Source organism: Bombina bombina, chromosome 4 (genome assembly GCF_027579735.1).
Source record: "Bombina bombina isolate aBomBom1 chromosome 4, aBomBom1.pri, whole genome shotgun sequence".
In the NCBI taxonomy this organism is placed as follows: Eukaryota; Metazoa; Chordata; class Amphibia; order Anura; family Bombinatoridae; genus Bombina; species Bombina bombina.
Window position 1 is genome coordinate 1226062715 of NC_069502.1, and position 24916 is coordinate 1226087630.

The 24916-nt window shown below is 40.3% G+C and overlaps 1 protein-coding gene across 1 annotated transcript in view; it reads left to right on the forward strand.

Annotated features, from left to right (window-relative positions):
* LRRC73 (leucine rich repeat containing 73) overlaps nucleotides 1-24916 on the forward strand; it is a 118880-nt gene that overhangs the window by 26502 nt on the left and 67462 nt on the right. The window lies entirely within an intron of this gene.

Below are 24916 nucleotides of genomic sequence, written 5' to 3' on the forward strand. Positions count from 1 at the left end.
CTGTCTCTGTTAGTTGTGTGTGCCATTGTGCAACTGACTGTGACTGTGTAAGAGATCACACTGTTTCTGTTAGTTGTGTATCATTGTGCGACTGGTTTTGTCGGTATAATACACGCATTGTCTCTGTTAGCTGTGTGTGTCATTGTGCAACTGACTGTAACTGTGTAAGGGATCACACTGTCTCTTTTAGCTGTGTGTGTCATTGTGCAACTGACTGTGACTGTGTAAAGGATCACACTGTCTGTTAGTTTTGTGTGTCATTGTACAACTGACTGTGTAAGGGATCACACTGTCTGTTAGTTGTGTGTGTCTTTGTGCAAGTGACTGTGTAAGGGATCACACTGTCTGTTAGTTGTGTGTGTCATTGTGCAACTGTCTGTGACTGTGTAAGGGATCACACTGTCTGTTAGTTGTGTGTGTCATTGTGCAACTGTCTGTGACTGTGTAAGGGACCACACTGTCTGTTAGTTGTGTGTGTGTCATTGTGCAACTGACTGTAACTGTGTAAGGAATCATATTGTCTCTGTTAGTTGTGTGTCATTGTGCAACTGACTGTAACTGTGTAAGGGATCACACTGTCTGTTAGTTGTGTGTGTCATTGTGCAACTGACTGTGTAAGGGATCACACTGTCTGTTAGTTGTGTGTGTGTCATTGTGCAACTGACTGTAACTGTGTAAGGGATCATATTGTCTCTGTTAGTTGTGTGTCATTGTGCAACTGACTGTAACTGTGTAAGGGATCACACTGTCTCTTTTAGTTGTGTGTGTGTCATTGTGCAACTGACTGTGACTGTGTAAGGGATCACACTGTCTGTTAGTTGTGTGTTTCATTGTACAACTGATTTGTAAGGGATCACACTGTCTCTGTTAGTTGTGTGTGCCATTGTGCAACTGACTGTGACTGTGTAAGAGATCACACTGTTTCTGTTAGTTGTGTATCATTGTGCGACTGGTTTTGTCGGTATAATACATGCATTGTCTCTGTTAGCTGTGTGTGTCATTGTGCAACTGACTGTAACTGTGTAAGGGATCACACTGTCTCTTTTAGCTGTGTGTGTCATTGTGCAACTGACTGTGACTGTGTAAAGGATCACACTGTCTGTTAGTTTTGTGTGTCATTGTACAACTGACTGTGTAAGGGATCACACTGTCTGTTAGTTGTGTGTGTCTTTGTGCAAGTGACTGTGTAAGGGATCACACTGTCTGTTAGTTGTGTGTGTCATTGTGCAACTGACTGTGACTGTGTAAGGGATCATACTGTCTGTTAGTTGTGTGTTATTGTGCAACTGACTGTGACTCTGTACAGGATCACACTGTCTGTTAGTTGTGTGTCATTGTGCAACTGACAGTAACTGTGTAAGGGATCACACTGTCTCTTTTAGTTGTGTGTGTGTGTCATTGTGCAACTACCTGTGACTGTGTAAGGGATCATACTGTCTGTTAGTTGTGTGTTTCATTGTGCAACTGACTGTGACTGTGTAAGGGATCACACTGTCTTTTACTTGTGTGTGTCATAGTGCAACTACCTGTGACTGTGTAAGGGATCACACTGTCTGTTAGTTGTGTGTGCCATTGTGCAACTGACTGTGACTGTGTAAGGGATCATACTGTCTCTGTTAGTTGTGTATCATTGTGCAACTGGTTTTGTTGGTATAATACACGCATTGTCTCTGTTAGCTGTGTGTGTCATTGTGTGATGTTGTGTCTGTACAATACACACATTGTCTCTGTTAGCTGTGTGTGTCAGTCTGTGACTGGTTGTGTCTGTACAATACACGCATTGTCTGTTAGCTGTGTGTGTCTCGTGCGACTGGTTGTGTCTGTACAATACACACAGTGTCTCTGTTAGCTGTGTGTGTCTTATTGTGCGACTGGTTGTGTCTGTACAATACACGCATTGTCTCTCTTAGTTGTGTGTGACTGGTTGTGTCTGTACAAAACACACATTGCCTCTGTTAGCTGTGTGTGTCATTGTGTGACTGGTTTTGTCTGTGCAATACACACATTGGGTCCGAATTATCAAAGGTCTTGCGGACCTGATCCGACAATGCGGATCAGGTTCGCAATACCTCGCTGAATGTGGAGAGTAATACACTCTCCGTATTCAGCATTGCACCGGCAGCTCACAAGAGCTGCTAGTGCAACGCCACCCCCTGCTGACTCGCGGCCAATCGGCCACCAGCAGGGTGGTGTCAATCAGCCCGATCGTACTAGATCGGGTTGATTTGTGGCGATTCCTGTCCGCCTGCTCAGATAGGGTTATGGAGCAGCGGTCTTTAGACCGCTGCTTCATAACTGCTGTTACTGGCGAGTCTGAAGAGCTTGATAAATGGGCCTCATTGTCTCTGTTAGTATTGTGTGACTGGTTGTGTCTGTGCAATACACACATTGTCTCTGTTAGCTGTGTGGGTCAGTGTCAGGGTTTTTTCCCTGTTTAGTTTGCCATGTGCTGCTGGCAGCCATTTTACTCACCTCTCTTGCTGATTCTGGTGCATACTGGGTGATGCTGCTCATTTCCTGCACTTCCTTTTATGGCCAGACTGGTGTACATCATCCGTGTGATACAGGATTCAGTCTAAGAATTGTGATGTCATCACTTATTATTTAAAGGACCTCTGTTCAGTATGCTTTGCCGTTGCGTTGTCTCAGACCTGTTTGTGAGAGCTCCTGTGTATTACCTGACTGTCTGATGTCCCTCCTGGTTCCTGATCCCTGGCTTGTTCCTGACTCTGCTGTTTTCCTTGTTCCTGATTCCGGCTCGTCTGACTACTCGCTTTGGCTCCTGACTCGGCTCGTCTGACTACCAGCTCTGGTTTTGATTTCTGGCTTGTTATTTGACTTGTGGATTTTGTATTATTTTTTGCTATTAATAAAGGTGTGATTATTTTTGCACTTCTCATCTCAGTCTGATTCCTGGCACCCTGACAGTCCGTTTGTGACTGGTTGTGTCTGTACAATGCACACATGGTCTCTGTTAGCTGTGTGTGTCATTCTGTGACTGGTTGTGTCTGTACAATACACACATTGTCTCTGTTAGCTGTGTGTGTCAATTTGTGACTGGTTGTGTCTGTACAATGCACACTGGCTATTGCTGTAGCTCATAGCTCCCAAATACGGACATTAAACGTGGACTACAATCCTCTGGGTAAGCAGATACCAAAATTACTACCTGTGTATTTGTGCTGGGTCTCTACAACTGCAATAGTTGTGTGTCATTGTGCAACTACCTGTGACTGTGTAAGGGATCACACTGTCTGTTAGTTGTGTGTGTCATTGTGCAACTGACTGTGACTGTTTAAGGGATCACACTGTCTTTGTTAGCCGTGTGTCATGTGCAACTACCTGTGACTGTGTAAGGGATCACACTGTCTCTGTTAGCTGTGTGTAATTGTGCAACTACACGTGACTGTGTAAGGGATCACCATGTCTCTTTTAGTTGTGTTTGTCATTGTGCAACTACTTGTCTCTGTTAGCTGTGTGTGTCATTGTGTGATTGTGTCTGTACAATACACACATTGTCTCTGTTAGCTGTGTGTGTCATTGTGTGACTAGTTGTGTTTGTAAAATACACACATTGTCTATGTTAGCTGTGTGTGTCGTGTGACTGGTTGTCTCTGTTCAATACGCACATTGTCTCTGTTAGCTGTGTGTGTCATTGTGTGACTGGTTGTGTCTGTACAATACACACATTGTCTCTGTTAGCTGTGTGTGTCATTGTGTGATTGGTTGTGTCTGTACAATACACATATTGTATATGTTAGCTGTGTGTGTCATTGTGTCTGGTTGTGTCTGTACAATACACGCATTGTCTATGTTAGCTGTGCGTGTCATTGTGTGTCTGGTTGTGTCTGTACAATACACACATTGTCTCTGTTAGCTGTGTGTGTCGTGTGTCTGGTTGTGTCTGTACAATACACACATTGTCTCTGTTAGCTCTGCGTGTCATTGTGTGTCTGGTTGTGTCTGTACAATACACGCATTGTCTATGTTAGCTGTGCGTGTCATTGTGTGTCTGGTTGTGTCTGTACTATACACGCATTGTCTATGTTAGCTCTGTGTGTTATTGTGTGACTGATTGTCTCTGTTTAATACGCACATTGTCTCTGTTAGTTGTGTGTGTCATTGTGTGACTGGCTGTGTCTGTACAATATACGCATTGTCTCTGTTAGCTGTGTGTGTCATCGTGTGTCTGGTTGTGTCTGTACAATACACACTGTCTCTGTTAGCTCTGCGTGTCATTGTGTGTCTTGTTGTGTCTGTAAAATAAACACATTGTCTCTGTTAGCTCTGCGTGTCATTGTGTGTCTGGTTGTGTCTGTACAACACACACATTGTCTTTGTTAGGTGTGTGTGTCATTGTGTGATTGGTTGTGTCTGTACAATACACATATTGTGACTGGTTGTGTCTGTACAATACACACATTGTCTCTGTTAGCTGTGTGTGTCATTGTGTGATTGTGTCTATACAGTACACACATTGTCTCTGTTAGCTGTGTGTGTTATTGTGTGACTGGTTGTGTCTGTACAATACACACTGGAAATTGCTGTAGCTTATAGCTCCCAAATACGGACATTAAACGTGGACTACAATCCTATGGGTAAGCAGAGACCAAAATTACTACCTGTGTATTTGTGCTGGGTCTCTACAACTGTAATAGCTTGTGTGTCATTGTGCAACTACCTGTGGCTGTGTAAGGGATCACATTGTCTGTTAGTTGTGTGTGTCATTGTGCAACTGACTGTGACTGTGTAAGGGATCACACTGTCTCTGTTATTTGTGTGTGTCATTGTGCAACTGACTGTGACTGTGTAAGGGATCACACTGTCTTTTAGTTGTGTGTTTCATTGCGCATCTGACTGTGACTGTGTAAGTGATCACAATGTCTTTGTTAGTTGTGTGTCATTGTGCAACTACATGTGACTGTGTAAGTGATCACAATGTCTCTGTTAGTTCTGTGTGTCATTGTGCAACTACTTGTCTCTGTTAGCGGTGTGTGTCATTGTGTGACTAGTTCTGTCTGTACAATACACACATTGTCTCTGTTAGCTGTGTGTGTCGTGTGATTGGTTGTGTCTGTTCAATACACACATTGTCTTTGTTAGCTGTGTGTGTCATTGTGTGACTGGTTGTGTCTGTACAATACACACATGGTCTTTGTTAGTTGTGTGTGTCATTGTGCAACTACTTGTCTCTGTTAGCGGTGTGTGTCATTGTGTGACTAGTTCTGTCTGTACAATACACACATTGTCTCTGTTAGCTGTGTGTGTCGTGTGATTGGTTGTGTCTGTACAATACACACATTGTCTTTGTTAGCTGTGTGTGTCATTGTGTGACTGGTTGTGTCTGTACAATACACACATTGTCTCAGTTAGCTGTGTGTGTCATTGTGCGACTGGTTGTGTCTGTACAATACACACAGGGTCTCTGTTAGCTGTGTGTGTCATTGTGCGACTGGTTATGTCTGCGCAATACACGCATTGTCTCTGTTAGCTGTGTGTGTCATGACTGGTTGTGTCTGTACAATACACGCATTGTCTCTGTTAGCTGTGTGTGTCATGTGACTGGTTGTGTCTGTACAATACACGCATTGTCTCTGTTAGCTGTGTGTGCCGTGTGACTGGTTGTGTCTGTACAATACACGCATTGTCTCTGTTAGCTTTGTGTGTCATGTGACTGGTTGTGTCTGTACAATACATGCATTGGCATCTATTTATCAAGCGGTCAACTTACTTGCATTCGACGGCATCGATCTTGCTGCTCTTCGGCTTTTTCCCAGCTTTCTTGGTACCCTGTCACTAAACACCCACACTATACTATACTGTTTACCACCTATACCGCCGCTCCGGGAGCCCACCGCAACTCTAATAAATGTATTAACCCCTAAGCCGCCGCTCACGGACCCCGCCGCAACTAAATAAAGTCTTTAACCCCTAATCTGCCACCCCCTACATTATATTTATTAACCCCTAATCTGCCTCCCCCCACACGTCCGCCACCTACATTATATTTATTAACCCCTAATCTGCCCCCCCTACACCTACCTACATTTATTAAACCCTAATCTGCTGCCCCCAACGTCGCTGCCACTATATTACATTTTTAACCCCTAACCCTAACACCCCCTAACTTAAATATAATTTAAATAAATCTAAATAAATATTCCTATCATTAAATAAATTATTCCTATTTAAAACTAAATACCTATAAAATAAACCCTAAGCTAGCTACAAAATAACTAATCGTTACATTGTAGCTATCTTAGGGTTTATTTTTATTTTACAGGCAACTTTGTATTTATTTTAACTAGGTACAATAGTTATTAAATAGTTATTAACTATTTAATAACTTCTTAGATAAAATAAATACAAATATACCTGTAAAATAAAACCTAACCTAAGTTACAATTACACCTAACACTACACTATAATTAAATTCCCTAAACTAAATACAATTAAATAAAATTATCTAAAGTACAAAAAAAACAAAACACTAAATTACAGAAAATAATAAACAAATTCCAAGATTTTTAAACTAATTACACCTAATCTAATCCCCCTAACAAAATAAAAAAAGTCCCCCCAAAATAAAAAAAAGCCCTACCCTACACTAAATTACAAATAGCTTTTAAAAGGCCTTTTGCGGGGCATTGCCCCAAAGTAATCAGCTCTTTTACCTGTAAAAAAAATGACAACCCCCCCAACATTAAAACCCACCACCCACACAACCAACCCTACTCTAAAACCCACCTAATCCCCCCTTAAAAAAACCTAACACTAACCCCTTGAAGATCACCCTACCGTGAGAAGTCTTCAACGAAGCCGGCAGAAGTGGTCCTCCAGACGGGAAGAAGTAGTTCTCCAGACGGGCAGAAGTCTTCATCCAGACGGCATCTTCTATCTTCATCCGGCGCGGAGCGGCTCCATCTTCAAGACATCCGACGCGGAACATCCTTTTCTGACAACGTTTTCTTCAACAATGACGGTTCCTTTAAGTGACGTCATCCAAGATGGCATCCCTTCAATTCCGATTGGCTGATAGAATTCTATCAGCCAATTGGAATTAAGGTAGGAAAAATCCTATTGGCTGATGCAATCAGCCAATAGGATTGAAGTTCAATCATATTGGCCGATCCAATCAGCCAATTGGATTGAGCTCGCATTCTATTGTCTGTTCCAATCAGCCAATAGAATGCAAGCTCAATCCTATTGGCTGATAGGATCAGCCAATAGGATTGAACTTCAATCCTATTGGCTGATTGCATCAACCAATAGGATTTTTCCTACCTTAATTCCGATTGGCTGATAGAATTCTTTCAGCCAATCGGAATTGAAGGGACGCCATCTTGGATGACCGTCACTTAAAGGAACCATCATTGTTGAAGAAGACTTCGTCAGAAGAGGATGCTCCGCGTCGGATGTCTAGAAGATGGAGCCGCTCCGCGCCGGATGGATGAAGATAGAAGATGCCGCCTGGATGAAGACTTCTGCCCGTCTGGAGAACCATTTCTGCCCGTCAGGAGGACCACTTCTATCGGCTTCGTTGAGGACTTCTGCCCGGTTGGGTGAAGATTTTGCACGGTAGGGTGATCTTCAAGGGGTTAGTGTTTTTTTAAGGGGGGATTGGGTGGGTTTAAGAGTAGGGTTGGTTGTGTGGGTGGTGGATTTTAATGTTGGGGGGGTTGTAATTTGTTTTACAGGTAAAAGAGCTGATTACTTTGGGGCAATGCCCCGTAATAGGCCCTGTTAAGGGCTATTTGTAATTTAGTGTAGGGTAGGGCTTTTTTTTTTTTTTGGTGGGGGGGGGGGTTATTTTGTTTGGGGGATTGGAGTAGGTGTAATTAGTTTAAAAATCTTGGAATTTGTTTATTATTTTCTGTAATTTAGTGTTTTTTTTGTACTTTAGATAATTTTATTTAATTGTATTTAGTTTAGGGAATTTATTTAATTATAGTGTAGTGTTAAGTGTAATTGTAACTTAGGTTAGTTTTTACTTTACAGGTATACCTGTATTTATTTTAACTAGGAAGTTATTAAATAGTTAATAACTATTTAATAACTATTGTACCTAGTTAAAATAAATACAAAGTTGCCTGTAAAATAATAATAAACCCTAAGCTAGCTACAATGTTACTATTAGTTATATTGTAGCTAGCTTAGGGTTTATTTTATAGGTAAGTATTTAGTTTTAAATAGGAATAATTTATTTAATGATAGGAATATTTATTTAGATTTATTTATATTATATTTAAGTTAGTAGGGGTTAGGGTTAGACTTAGGTTTAGGGGTTAATAAATTTAATATAGTGGCGGTGTAGGGGGCGGCAGATTTGGGGTTAATAAGTATAATGTAGGTGGCGGCGGTGTAGGGTCAGCAGATTAGGGGTAATAAGTATAATGTAGGTGGCGGCGGTGTAGGGGCAGCAGATTAAGGGTTAATAAGTATAATGTAGGTGGCGGTGGGCTCCGGGGGCGGCGGTTTAGGGGTTAATATGTTTATTTAGTTGCAGCGGGGTCCGGGAGCTGCAGGATAGGGGTTAATAAGTGTATGTAGTTGCGGCGGGGTCCTCGAGCGGCGGGATAGGGGTTAATAACTTATTTAGGTGGCGGCGGTGTAGGGCTGGCAGATTAGGGGTTAATAAGTATAATGTAGGTGGCGGCGGTGTGGGGGGGCAGATTTAGGGGTGTTTAGTCTCAGGGTACATGTTAAGGTGTTAAGTGTAAACGTTCCCATAGGAATCAATGGGATATCGGGCAGCAGCAAACATGAGCTTTCGCTGCTTTCAGACTCCCATTGATTCCTATGGCATCGGCAGCTGATTGAAAACCAGGTATGCTGGGCCGGAATAGTGCCGAGCGTTCCTGGTAGAAAATTGATAACTAGCAAAAGTAGTCAGATAGTGCCGAATTTGCATTCGGAACATCTGTAATGACGTAAGCATCGATCTGTGTCGGACTGAGACCGGCGGATCGTATGTTACATCACAAAATTCTACTTTTGCCTGTCTGTATGGTTTGATAACTAAGGGGAATCAGGCTCGCCACAAATACGCTGCAGAATTCCAGCGTATTTGCGGTTGACGGCTTGATAAATAGATGCCATTGTCTCTGTTAGCTGTGTGTGTCATTGTGTGACTGGTTGTGTCTGTACAATACACATATTTTCTCTGTTAGCTGTGTGTGTCATTGTGTGACTAGTTGTGTCTGTACACTACACACTTTGTCTCTGTTAGCTGTGTGTGTCATTGTGTGATTGGTTGTGTCTGTACAATGCACACTGGCAATTGCTGTAGCTTATAGCTTCCAAATACGGACATTAAACGTGGAGTACAATCATCTGGGTAAACAGAGACCAAAATTACTACCTGTGTATTTGTGCTGAGTCTCTACAACTGCAATAGCTTGTGTGTCATTGTGCAACTACCTGTGGCTGTGTAAGGGATCACACTGTCTGTTAGTTGTGTGTTTCATTGTGCAACTCACTGTGACTGTGTAAGGGATCACACTGTCTTTTACTTGTGTGTGTCATTGTGCATCTACCTGTGACTGTGTAAGGGATCACACTGTCTTTTAGTTTTGTGTGTCATTGTGCAACTGACTGTGTAAGGAATCACACTGTCTCTGTTAGTTGTGTGTTATTGTGCAACTGACTGTCATACTCTGCAAGAGAGCAGGTTCAGGAGTAAGGAGCTGTTGTGCAGAGGTGTCAGGTTTTGGGGTTATTGTTGTGTTTTGTCTGCGTGAGTCTTTCCTTTTAGGCATAATTAAACAGGTACAAGGTTTTAGGAAATAAAGGAGATGGTTTTATTTATAGGATAAAGCAATGTAGAGATATGCAATTAGATAAGACAAAGTCTATAGGTTGTTGTATTAGGCAGGAATACAGTTCTTTGTAATAACAGGCAGGATACTTGCATATGCTGTAGACGACTGGAACAGTGAAATAACAGGCAGGAATGCAGGGCTTTGTAATAACAAGCAGGATACTTGCATATGCTGTAGAACTGGAACTATGTAGTATCAGGCAGGAAAGCAGAGCTTGTATAACAGACAGGATACTTGCATATACTGAAGACTGGAACTGTGTAATAACACGCAAGAATGCAGAGCCTTGTACTAACAAGCAGGATACTTGCATATGCTGTAGACTGGACACAGTTGTAACAAAATGGAAACTTACATACACTGCATACTGGTACTTTAAGGAAACTTGCATAAACTGCAAACTGGTACTTTGTAGAAACAAACAGGAAACTTGCATAAACTGCAAATTGGAACATTGTAGAAACAAACAGGATACTTGCATAGACTGCAATTTGACTCAGGAATAAGCAAGCAAAAGTACCTGAGTCAGTCCTTAGGAAAGAAAGTTTTAGGCAAGATCAATTGCCAGGAAATCAGTCCAAAAATGAAACACAGTGCCAAGGGATTATCCAGAAGAGTAGTCAGTAATTGTAGCAGAAATCAGGAACCAGGAAATCCAACAAATCTGTATTTCACACAGGATACAGGAGCAGAGAGTCTTTCAGAGTATAACTCTCAATGTCAAGGCCTAGAATTGCAAACAAACGTCCCAGATAAAGCAGGCTGCTGATTAAGTGATTTGTTTCAGCTGGCAAGCAGGTGGAGCCAGAGAGCCAAAGTTGCAGCAAACAGAAAAACACAATATTCTTATCCTGTGATCAAGCCATCTGGTGGCATAGTGGTAAAACAACAGTCTGGGAAAGAACAGCAGCAGAAATATAAACAGGTCCCAGGTTCAATTCCAGGCTGAACCGTGACAGTACCCCCTCCTCAAGGACGACCTCTGGGCGGACCCAGCATTCTCGTATAGCATCAGATCTTTAATACGTACCAGAGTGCCATTAGAGGCATATGTACAATCAGGGGGTATTTTCTTTTTTGAAGGGCTCTTCAGAAGAGGATTCTGGGGACTGGTATTATTAATATAAAGGGCCCCAACAGGACTGATCTTTGGTTTCTGTGCAGTTCTAGGCTTGTAGGTTCTGGAGAGGTGGGTCTGAGGTAGAGGTGGTAAAGGACCTTTTGACCGAACAGTTTGAAGCACTGTCCCTCCAGTGTCAGAATCGGTATCATCTTCAATGGTAGAATAGTTAGACATTTCTTCTGGAAAGCACAAAGATAAGAATGTAGCTGGATCTGGTAGGAAAATCTCTGGATTCATAGTACTGGGATTCTGTGGATGACATGTTAGTACTTCACAGGAATCAGAGTCTTTGGAAGGTGCAGTCCTAGGCTGAACAAATTGGGGATGTAAAATAGAACCCATGCAGAGCTCATCTCCAGAGGAAACCGAAATGGGATAACAGTTTGACTTCCTCTCTGTAGCCTGTCCATTTGATGACTCAGGATTTAGAGGTGGAGACCGCGGAACAGACTTCTTAGGGGGTCTCACTGGACAAAAGGATATTACATGCCCAGTAGCTCCACAATAGAAACATAAGCCATTATTTCTCATTCTGGCCATTTCATCAGTGTTAAGAGGGGTTGAAATCCTCCATTTGATTGATAAGGATACAGCCTTTGGGGTAGTGGGCACAGGAGTAGGAGTGTCAAACCCCAATTTTTTTGTATTGAAAAAGTCTTTCAGGCTATCCTGTAAAGTCTGGGATCCTCCAGTGAAATCTTGGATAAGTGACTTCAATGCATCTGGAAAAGATTTTAGAATCTGGTTAAGTTGTAGTAGATGAGAGTCCACAGACAAAATTCTCTCTGACACTTCAGTCAAAGAATGGATCACCTCAGCAAGCTCCAATGTAAGGCCTTGACATTCTGTCATACTCTGCAAGGGAGCAGGTTCAGGAGTAAGGAGCTGTTGTGCAGAGGTGTCAGGTTTTGGGGTTATTGTTGTGTTTTGTCTGCGTGAGTCTTTCTTTTGTTTTATTTATAGGATAAAGCAATGTAGAGATATGCAATTAGATAAGACAAAGTCTATAAGTTGTTGTATTAGGCAGGAATACAGTTCTTTGTAATAACAGGCAGGATTCTTGCATATGCTGTAGACGACTGGAACAGTGAAATAACAGGCAGGAATGCAGGGCTTTGTAATAACAAGCAGGATACTTGCATATGCTGTAGAACTGGAACTATGTAGTATCAGGCAGGAAAGCAGGGCTTGTATAACAGACAGGATACTTGCATATACTGAAGACTGGAACTGTGTAATAACACGCAAGAATGCAGAGCCTTGTACTAACAAGCAGGATACTTGCATATGCTGTAGACTGGACACAGTTGTAACAAAATGGAAACTTACATACACTGCATACTGGTACTTTAAGGAAACTTGCATAAACTGCAAACTGGTACTTTGTAGAAACAAACAGGAAACTTGCATAAACTGCAAATTGGAACTTTGTAGAAACAAACAGGATACTTGCATAAACTGCAAATTGGAACTTTGTAGAAACAAACAGGAAACTTGCATAAATTGCAATTTGGAACTTTGTAGAAACAAACAGGATACTTGCATAGACTGCAATTTGGAACTTTGTAGAAACAAACAGGATACTTGCATAGACTGCAATTTGGAATTTTGTAGAAACAAACAGGATATTTGCATAGACTGCAATTTAGAACTTTGTAGAAACAAACAGGATACTTGCATAGACTGCAAATTGGAACTTTGTAGTATCAGGAATAAGCAAGCAAAAGTACCTGAGTCAGTCCTTAGGAAAGAAAGTTTTAGGCAAGATCAATTGCCAGGAAATCAGTCCAAAAATGAAACACAGTGCCAAGGGATTATCCAGAAGAGTAGTCAGTAATTGTAGCAGAAATCAGGAACCAGGAAATCCAACAAATCTGTATTTCACACAGGATACAGGAGCAGAGAGTCTTTCAGAGTATAACTCTCAATGTCAAGGCCTAGAATTGCAAACAAACGTCCCAGATAAAGCAGGCTGCTGATTAAGTGATTTGTTTCAGCTGGCAAGCAGGTGGAGCCAGAGAGCCAAAGTTGCAGCAAACAGAAAAACACAATATTCTTATCCTGTGATCAAGTCATCTGGTGGCATAGTGGTAAAACAACAGTCTGGGAAAGAACAGCAGCAGAAATATAAACAGGTCCCAGGTTCAATTCCAGGCTGAACCGTGACAGTACCCCCTCCTCAAGGATGACCTCTGGGCGGACCCAGCATTCTCGTATAGCATCAGATCTTTAATACGTACCAGAGTGCCATTAGAGGCATATGTACAATCAGGGGGTATTTTCTTTTTTGAAGGGCTCTTCAGAAGAGGATTCTGGGGACTGGTATTATTAATATAGAGGGCCCCAACAGGACTGATCTTTGGTTTCTGTGCAGTTCTAGGCTTGTAGGTTCTGGAGAGGTGGGTCTGAGGTAGAGGTGGTAAAGGACCTTTTGACTGAACAGTTTGAAGCACTGTCCCTCCAGTGTCAGAATCGGTATCATCTTCAATGGTAGAATAGTTAGACATTTCTTCTGGAAAGCACAAAGATAAGAATGTAGCTGGATCTGGTAGGAAAATCTCTGGATTTATAGTACTGGGATTCTGTGGATGACATGTTAGTACTTCACAGGAATCAGAGTCTTTGGAAGGTGCAGTCCTAGGCTGAACAAATTGGGGATGTAAAATAGAACCCATGCAGAGCTCATCTGCAGAGGAAACCGAAATGGGATAACAGTTTGACTTCCTCTCTGTAGCCTGTCCATTTGATGACTCAGGATTTAGAGGTGGAGACCGCGGAACAGACTTCTTAGGGGGTCTCACTGGACAAAAGGATATTACATGCCCAGTAGCTCCACAATAGAAACATAAGCCATTATTTCTCATTCTGGCCATTTCATCAGTGTTAAGAGGGGTTGAAATCCTCCATTTGATTGATAAGGATACAGCCTTTGGGGTAGTGGGCACAGGAGTAGGAGTGTCAAACCCCAATTTTTTTGTATTGAAAAAGTCTTTCAGGCTATCCTGTAAAGTCTGGAATCCTCCAGTGAAATCTTGGATAAGTGACTTCAATGCATCTGGAAAAGATTTTAGAATCGGGTTAAGTTGTAGTAGATGAGAGTCCACAGACAAAATTCTCTCTGACACTTCAGTCAAAGAATGGATCACCTCAGCAAGCTCCAATGTAAGGCCTTGACATTCTGTCATACTCTGCAAGGGAGCAGGTTCAGGAGTAAGGAGCTGTTGTGCAGAGGTGTCAGGTTTTGGGGTTATTGTTGTGTTTTGTCTGCGTGAGTCTTTCTTTTGTTTTATTTATAGGATAAAGCAATGTAGAGATATGCAATTAGATAAGACAAAGTCTATAGGTTGTTGTATTAGGCAAGAATACAGTTCTTTGTAATAACAGGCAGGATACTTGCATATGCTGTAGACTGGAACAGTGAAATAACAGGCAGGAATGCAGGGCTTTGTAATAACAAGCAGGATACTTGCATATGCTGTAGAACTGGAACTGTGTAGTATCAGACAGGAAAGCAGAGCTTGTATAATAGACAGGATACTTGCATATGCTGAAGACTGGAACTGTGTAATAACACGCAGGAATGCAGATCCTTGTAATAACAAGCAGGATACTTGCATAAACTCCAACTGGTACTTTAAGGAAACTTACATAAACTGCAAACTGGTAGTTTGTAGAAACAAACAGGAAACTTGCATAAACTGCAAATTGGAACTTAGTAGAAACACACAGGAAACTTGCATAAACTGCAATTTGGAACTTTGTAGAAACAAACAGGATACTTGCATAGACTGCAATTTGGAACTTAGTAGAAACAAACAGGATACTTGCATAGACTGCAATTTAGAACTTTGTAGAAACAAACAGGATATTTGCATAGACTGCAAATTGAAACTTTGTAGTATCAGGAAACAAGTAAGCAAGCAAAAGTACCTGAGTCAGTCCTTAGGAAAGAAAGTTTTAGGCAAGATCAATTTCCAGGAAATCAGTCCAAAAATGAAACACAGTGCCAAGGGATTATTCAGAAGAGTAGTCAGTAATTGTAGCAGAAATCAGGAACCAGGAAATCCAACAAATCTGTATTTCACACAGGATACAGGAGCAGAGAGTCTTTCAAAGTATCACTCTTAATGTGAAGGCCTAGAATTGCAAACAAACATCCCAGATAAAGCAGGCTGCTGATTAAATGATTTGTTTCAGCTGGTAAGCAGGTGGAGCCAGAGAGCCAAAGTTGCAGCAAACAGAAAAACACAATATTCTTATCCTGTGATCAAGCCATCTGGTGGCATAGTGGTAAAACAACAGGCTGGGAAAGAACAGCAGCAGAAATAGAGACAGGTCCCAGGTTCAATTCCAGGCTGAACCATGACACTGACTGTGTGAGGGATCACACTGTGTCTGTTAGTTGTATGTGTCATTGTGCAACTACATGTGACTGTGTAAGGGATCACACTGTTTCTGTTAGTTGTATGTGTCGTGCAACTACATGTGACCGTGTAAGTGATCACACTGTCTTTGCTAGCTGTGTGTCATTGTGCAACTACATGTGACTGTGTAAGGGATCACAATGTCTCTGTTAGTTGTGTGTGTCATTGTGCAACCACTTGTCTCTGTTAGCTGTGTGTGTCATTGTGTGACTGTTTGTATCTGTACAATACACACATTGTCTCTGTTAGCTGTGTGTGTCATTGTGTGACTGGTTGTGTTTGTACAATACACACATTGTCTCTGTTAGCTGTGTGTGTCATTGTGTGACTAGTTGTATCTGTACAATACACACATTGTCTCTGTTAGCTGTGTGTGTCATTGTGTGACTAGTTGTGTCTGTACAATACACGCATTGTCTCTGTTAGCTGTGTGTGTCATTGTGTGACTGTTTGTATCTGTACAATACACACATTGTCTCTGTTAGCTGTGTGTGTCATTGTGTGACTAGTTGTATCTGTACAATACACACATTGTCTCTGTTAGCTGTGTGTGTCATTGTGTGACTAGTTGTGTCTGTACAATACACACATTGTCTCTGTTAGCTGTGTGTGTCATTGTGTGACTGGTTGTGTTTGTACAATACACACATTGTCTCTGTTAGCTGTGTGTGTCATTGTGTGACTAGTTGTATCTGTACAATACACACATTGTCTCTGTTATCTGTGTGTGTCATTGTGTGACTGTTTGTATCTGTACAATACACACATTGTCTCTGTTAGCTGTGTGTGTCATTGTGTGACTGGTTGTGTTTGTACAATACACACATTGTCTTTGTTAGCTGTGTGTGTCATTGTGTGACTGGTTGTGTTTGTACAATACACGCATTGTCTCTGTTAGCTGTGTGTGTCATTGTGTGACTGTTTGTATCTGTACAATACACACATTGTCTCTGTTAGCTGTGTGTGTCATTGTGTGACTGTTTGTATCTGTACAATACACACATTGTCTCTGTTAGCTGTGTGTGTCATTGTGTGACTAGTTGTATCTGTACAATACACACATTGTCTCTGTTAGCTGTGTGCTTCATTGTGTGACTGTTTGTATCTGTACAATACACACATTGTCTCTGTTAACTGTGTGTGTCATTGTGTGACTGGTTGTGTTTGTACAATACACACATTGTCTTTTTTAGCTGTGTGTGTCATTGTGTGACTGGTTGTGTTTGTACAATACACACATGGTCTCTGTTAGCTGTGTGTGTCATTGTGTGACTGGTTGTGTTTGTACAATACACACATTGTCTTTGTTAGCTGTGTGTGTCATTGTGTGGCAATGAAAAAGTAGATGGCGCTGGTCTGTGGAATAATATTTCTCTAAATGATGAAGAGAAAAAAGGGCTTGAGGTGCATGCAAAAACCGGTGAATATAAGTGCAGTATACTCACTCCATATGTTGTAGGAGTTCAGCTGCAGTGTGATATATTTCTAGGCAATGAAGGTCTCCAGAGCAAATATAAGATATTCAGGATATATCCTGAGCTGGTAGGTAGGTCTGTAAGTGAATAAAGACTCAAATTGACCAAAAGTTGTCCAGTGCATAAAGAAAAACAAAGTAGTAACTTACTCCATATAAAGGAGAATCTGGCTTGTCACAGCAGAGAAGAATATCAACAGTCTTCCAGCTATGATAAAAATATATATTTATTGTGTGTGTCATTGTGTGACTGGTTGTGTCTGTTCAATACACACATTGTCTGTGTTAGTATTGTGTGACTTGTGTCTGTGCAATACACACATTGTGTGACTGGTTGTGTCTGTAAAATATACGCATTGTCTCTGTTAGCTGTGTGTGTCATTGTGTGACTGGTTGTTTCTGTACAATACACACATTTTCTCTGTTAGCTGTGTGTGTCATTGTGCGACTGGTTATGTCTGTCCAATACACACATGGTCTCTGTTAGCTGTATGTGCGTCATTGTGTGATTGGTTTTGTCTGTAAAATACATGCATTGTCTCTGTTAGCTGTGTGTGTCATTGTGTGATTGTTTGTGTCTGTACAATACACACATTGTCTCTGTTAGCTGTGTGTGTCATTGTGTCTGTACAATGCACACATTGTCTCTGTTAGCTGTGTGTGCCATTGTGTGACTGGTTGTGTCTGTGCAATACACTCATTGTTTCTGTTAGCTGTGTGGTTGTGTCTGCGTAGTACGTGCATTGTCTCTGTTAGCTGTGTGTCATGTTTCTGGTTGTGTCTGTACAATACACGCATGGTCTCTGTTAGTGGTGTGTGTCGTGTGACTGGTTGTGTCTGTACAATACATACATTGTCTCTGTTAGCTGTGTGTGTCGTGTGACTGGTTGTGTCTGTACAATACACACATTGTCTCTGTTAGCTCTGCGTGTCATTGTGTGACTGGTTGTGTCTTTTCAATACACACATGGTCTGTGTTAGCTGTGCGTGTCATTGTGCGACTGGTTGTGTCTGTACAATACACACATGGTCTCTGTTAGTATTGTGTGACTGGTTGCGTCTGTAAATACACACAGAGTCTCTGTTAGCTGTGTGTGTCATTGTGTGACTGGTTGTGTCTGTACAATACACACATGGTCTGTGTTAGCTGTGTGTGTCATTGTGTGTTTGGATGTGTCTGTACAATACACACATGGTCTGTGTTAGCTGTGCGTGTCGTGTGACTGGTTGTGTTTGTACAATACACACATTGTCTCTGTTAGTATTGTGTGACTGGTTGCTTCTGTAAATACACACAGAGTCTCTGTTAGCTGTGTGTGTCATTGTGTGACTGGTTGTGTCTGTGCAATACACTTATTGTCTCTGTTAGCTATGTGGTTGTGTCTGCGCAATACACGCATTGTCTCTGTTAGTATTGTGTGACTGGTTGTGTCTGTACAATACACACATTATCTCTGTTAGCTGTGTGTGTCATTGTGTGACTAATTGTTTCTGTACAATACACACATTGTGTCAGGGTGCCAGGAATCAGACTGAGACGAGAAGCGCAAAAATAATCACACCTTTATTAATAGCAAAAAATAATAAAAAATCCACAAGTCAAATAACAAGCCAGGAATCAAAACCAGAGCTTTAGTCAGACGAGCCGAGTCAGGAGCCAAAGTGAATAGTCAGACGAGCCGAATCAGGAGCCAAAGCGAGTAGGCAGACGAGCCGGAATCAGAAAAAAGGAGAACAGCAGAGTCAATAACAAGCCAGGGATCAGGAACCAGGAGGGACGTCAGACAGCCAGGTAATACACAGGCGCTCTCACAAACAGGTCTGAGACAACGCAAGGGCAAAGCATACTGAACAGAGGCCATTTAAATAATAAGTGATGATATCACAATTCTGAGACTGTCTCACACGGATGATGTACACCAGTCTGGTCATAAAAGGAAGTGCAGGAAATGAGCAGCATCCCCCACAATGCACCATAGTCAGGAAGAGAGGTGAGTAAAATGGCTATATAGTACAAGATTGGAGTATTCTATTCTATTTAATTCCCACCCTCTGCCTCCTTAAAAACAAATTATCCCAAATTTAATTTGTGAAAACTAGTATTAAAAATGTATACAGGATTGGCGCAACTTAATGCTGGAGTGAGTATACAAAGAGATATAGATAATAAATATTATACGTGAAAAAGGAAAAATGAAAAGACCTTTTAGACACTAACTAGAAGCCTGCAATAAATAACAATCCAATAAATGAACAGCTCTAAATGAAGTGAAATGTAAATGATAAAGTATATAAAATATACAAATCACTAGAGGAGCTTTTTACTATATATATATATATATATTTAATAAAAACCTAATAATCACTCTGATACAAAATAGTAAATGTCAGACGTAATAAATCAGATAAACATGCCGGTGTAGCTCATTCACACTAAAAACAAAAATTGTTTCTAATAACAAAATATTTGTAAAAACAATCTACAGAAAAGACATTCAACTGATCTTCATAAAAGAAATGTCCATATTACAAAATCTAATAATAAACGAATGTTAGTTCCTAGGACTTAGGGCTAACACACTATCCTGATCCAAAGTCTCATGGAGGAATTAGTAAAATGATTTCCATAGAGGCTTGAAAGGGTATAACAAACTAATGGTTGTAATCCGTTTTCCTGTTCAAACTACAACAAATTCAACCCCAGGAACAAAGTCCTTTAACCAGGATACAAATGGTTTTACCGATACAATCAATCCTTTTGTGTCTTCAATTGATGTGAAACAAAGTTGCGGCTGTTAGGCAATTAAATGTTAGTAGTGGATACTATAGTGTATTCCCCACTACCCTCCTACCTTCCGTGACCTCCGGCAAACACTTCTGTGTCGGTCACTGTGTAGTACCAATCTCCCGCCCAATCTGTTTCCTGCTGTAAGTATATTCCTCAGATTTTACGTCTCTCAGGACTGTTTGATCTCCACCTTGTAGCAGACAAACTTACTACGTTGTATTCCTTTTTCCTCTCAGTGGATCACGTGACCGCAGGTAGCCTATGATTTTCTCAGCTTACCCAGCGTCACGTCTGGACCCGATTCAGATATTTGGCTGTGTCAGTTTCTCAAAGTAAAAGGTACAGTGAGTGCTCACTTTCTTTCAAGTTCCTTTTTACTTCTCGCTGAAGTTGCTCCTATTTGAATGTTCTCTTACAGTAGAGAATATGGCTGTCTCAACATGTTTCGGCTGGAGTGCCTTTATCAAGATGCCATATTCATTGTTTCAGCTTGTTATATATTCTCCAATTACTCCACCTCCTGTAATCATTGGTTCATTTCCAAGGTGTCGACGCCTCTAGCATTAGTTAACCCTTCATTTCCTTCTTTTTGAATGTTTATTCCTTACGTTTTATTTATCTTCATTTTTGATCAGCCCTTTCCACTCTTGATGGTGTTAAGTAAAATCTAGCCCTTAAAAATGTACATATAAATCCTATTTGCTCCTATATTAACTACTATTTTACATACTCCAATCCCATGTATTTGCTGAGTTCTATCACATTGTGGTTTCTCCATAATCATCCATTCATTCTATGTATTATATTTCTATAGATTAATAATAAAAAATAATAAATAAGTGAAACAAATCCCTAAAAGCAAGTGTATTCCTTCCCTAAAATCGTGAACTATTTAAGATTCTAATTCAATATGGATATTCAGTAGCTGAAAGTCTAAAATAAATAAATAAATAAATAATCGTGTTCATATCAAGTCATATAAATGACCTAAAATCGTGTTTTAAATAATAACAGTGTGTACATGAAATAAAGTATATATTGTGTTTCTATTGCGTTCAATAATTAAACTATAATGTGATCCTAAATACTATTAAAAACAAAACGTGGTTAATAATTATATATGTAAAATTTAGCTGCATCATAGATGATCATCCACCTTATAGTTATGCAAAGAAATATTAATTATATTTACTACATTCTATTTAATAATGAAAAACCTGCCAATAATGGAGTATTTTATAATAGAGAAATTGCCAATATTAAAATATTCTAATTCATGATAAAATTCAAATCTAGTTCACTATTAAGGCCTTTTGGATATAATGTTCCAAATTTATAAGTTAGTTCTGCTTCTTGCCTTAGTAGCCTATTCTCCATATTACCTCCTCTACTGTTTCTGACCAATTTCTTTATTCCCCAAAAAGTCAGATCTCTTGGATTTTTATAATGTTTATCAAAAAAATTTTTATAAAGTTTTGTGTCTGTTCTACCTCGTTCTATACTTGCAATATGCTCCCTAATCCTATCACGGAGCATTCTGCTCGTTTGTCCCAAATACTGATAATTACAAGTACACTGGAGTAGGTAGATTACATTTAGTGTCGGAGCATCTTATTGTTTCTTTAATGGTGTATTCTTCTTTAGAGCTTTGTGATTGGACTTTTTTAGTTTTTTTTACTATAGGCACATGACTTACACATGTGACAGGGAAACCCCCCCACTATTTAATCACCTAATAAGCTCTTATCTCTTATCATTGGTTCTCTTTTATATTCACTTGGGGAAAGGATGTTTTTAAAATTCTTTACTTTTCTAAAAATGAATTCAGGTTTTTTACTAATTTTTAGACCTATCAAAGGGTCACTTTTTAGCAAATGCCAGTGTCTAGCAATAATTTTCTCGATCTCTCTATGTTGGGACGAAAAATTTGTTATAAATGGTATTTTTATCTCACCATCCCCTATTAGATCTCTTTCTTTCTTTTAATTTTTTTAAAAAAATTTCTCTATCCATTTCTCTTATATCTTTTCTTTTTTTTTTTCTTTTAATATTTTTATTGAGGAAATACACATTACAGAAGCTGAATTCTCATCAAGACATACATTCATACAAACAAAAAAAAACATATTTTGAAGAAAGAACAAGAATGTACATCTTGTCTAAATGTCCTCGTTTTAGTCCCTTTTACTGAAGCTAAGGAACACTCTTGTATCCTTACAATTATTGTGTATAAAAGATAAAGGAATTTCTCCAACATTGGTGTGTCCGGTCCACGGCGTCATCCATTACTTGTGGGATATTCTCCTCCCCTACAGGGAAAGGCAAGGAGAGCACACAGCAGAGCTGCCCATATAGCTCCCCCTCTAGCTCCGCCCCCCAGTCATTCTCCTTGCCGCTCTGAACAAGTAGCATCTCCTCTGGGATGGTGAGGAGTTTGTGGTGTTAGTTGTAGTTTTTTATATCTTCTATCAAGAGTTTGTTATTTTAAAATAGTGCTGGCTTGTACTATTTACTCTACAACAGAAAAGTGATGAAGATTTCTGTTAAGAGGAATATGATTTTAGCACAAGTAACTAGAATCCATTGCTGTTACCACGCAGGACTGTTGAAACCAGAGAACTTCAGTTGGGGGTAACAGTTTGCAGACTCATCTGCTTCGGGTATGACTAGTCTCCTTCTAACAACACAGGCTAATGCTAGATGACAGTCATTTTTCCCCTCAGGGAAAATGGTAAGCCATTTTTCTTTCACCTCAGCAAAAAAGATAACAGGCTTCCCCTTTTTGATTTTTATGCTGGTAGACACTGTTAGGGGCAAAATCGATTGGTTTTTATTACAATATCATGGCATTTGAACTGTTTTATAAGCTCATATACACTTGGGAACGTTTTTTATTGATCTGGCATGTTTTAGACACCTAAATCTAGTCAGGAAGTCCCCTTCACTCTAGTGTGCTGAGGGAGGAAGCCTCATTTTGGCACTTCAGCTGTGCAGTTGATTTCAAGGCAGTGCATGCAGATTCATGTGAGAGGGTCCTGTGGTTCAGAAAGTGACTCCAGAAGGCTTATTTCTGTGGATGATTGACCCCTAAGGAAGGTAAAATGCTGCAGCAATGCTGTAGCAGGGATTGTAGTGTATAAAAACGGTTAAATCCAACAATTAGCTCTGGTTTGCTTGTTTTAAGAGCTAGTCTCCATATTTGCTGTGCAATACTTTCTAAGCATTAAGACACTGGGGTCCAAATTTCATAAAAATCGGATATTGCCTTCATAGTTTTTTGAACATTCAGAAATAAAGTGTGTAATTTTATTATTTAAAGAGACAGTAACGTTTTTGTTTAAAATCGTTTTTATTGCATTGTTTGCCTGCCTAAATCTGTTTAACATGTCTATGCCATCAGATAACCTATGTTCTGTGTGTGTAGAGACAAATGTGTTCCCCCTTTGAGTGTTTGTGATAATTGGGCCATAGCGTCCAAACAAAATAAGGACAGCTCTGTTACATTTCATAATGTTGCCCAAGATAATTTATCTAATGAAGGTAGTGAGGATAATTCTACATCCTCTCCTTCTGTGTCTACACCAGCTTCGCCCGCGCAGACGACACCTAGCGCGCCAGTGCTTATTTCTATGCAACAATTAACAGCAGTAGTGGATAATTCTATAGCAAATCTTTTATCCAAACACACCAATGTTGGAGAAAACAGAATTTATGCTTACCTGATAAATTACTTTCTCCAACGGTGTGTCCGGTCCACGGCCCGCCCTGGTTTTCCTAATCAGGTTGAAATTTTTTTTGTCTTTATACACTACAGTCACCACGGCACCCTATAGTTTCTCCTTTTTCTCCTAACCGTCGGTCGAATGACTGGGGGGCGGAGCTAGAGAGGGAGCTATATGGACAGCTCTGCTGTGTGCTCTCCTTGCCTTTCCCTGTAGGGGAGGAGAATATCCCACAAGTAATGGATGACGCCGTGGACCGGACACACCATTGGAGAAAGTAATTTATCAGGTAAGCATAAATTCTGTTTTTGTAAATTAGAACAGGGAAACGACCAACTAAAGCCCAAACTAAACCAACTTGAGCGATCTAAAAGGAAAAAAAAAATTAAACTCTGCTTTTAAACTGTACATGGGAATTATATATCTCATACAATAGTAATAATAAAAAATAAATAAAAAAAACATGTTTCTAATGGTGCTGACTCTGATTATCCTGTACAGCCATGCTTATTCTAAATATATGTGGTAAATGTTTCACAAAAGAGTGGAATGTTTCAATGCAATCATTATTAAGTTTAGTTTAAATTATGCCTAAACAATATATACTAAGGTCTATGTCCCTATATTGATAGATGACATATCCTCTTTGAGTCTCTCCCCTGACCTCGGCCGCAGGCCACGTGGGAGAACTTAGTGCTATGCCAGCTTGCAATCTAATATGATGGTGTTATATCCCTAGAAGTTCTGGCATTATCTATAGTGTTGCATCAGAGGCCCCACCTTACCCCCAACGTGAACACCCTTGTAAAAAGGACATCATTAGTGCGTTGAATATAACTATGTCAGCTCTAATATAATATTGCTTTCTGCATATTCTATATAAAATAATAATAATATAAAGTTTGCATCGGGAAACTTAAAGTTGTGACATGGCTGCCAACGTTATAAGAAATCTTAATCCTTATTGACATTCTCAAACTAGCTAACAGTGCTGTGTTAAAAGGAAAAAACATTAACAGAATAGAATACCATCAGATGATATATAAACTTTACACTCCTTTCAGAGATGTCTTCTCACAGTTCTTTGATTATGAGATATAAAAAGCTTGTACAAAAACCTTATTGTCATCACATGGACGATAATTGTCTTGCTTTGTTATCTGGGTATATCTAGTATTGTCATTTTTTGGCTTTCTACCAGGTATGTCCCAATATTTTATAATGTCCTGCTTTTGATGTGAACCCTTAGTACCGACAGGGTCGCCTGCTTCAGTCAAGATGTTGATCCTAGATGATGTTTGTGCCTGTTGAAGAGACGGGCTCTTGGCTCTACCGATGTCTCTCTTGGTTATTTTGAGTGCGATGGCCGTCTCGGATGCTGGACTTATCAGTGTCTCTGCAGTGACCCTTTGGGAGCCCCCCACTAACTCCCTCGTGGCCTCCGTCTGTAACTCTAATTCTTCCATCCGTGTAAGCTTTTTTATAACCTGCCGAGGTGCATTAGATAGTGACGCTGCTCGTAGCAATGTCAAGTCCCCTGTTGCAATTGGTAAGGGTTCCAAAG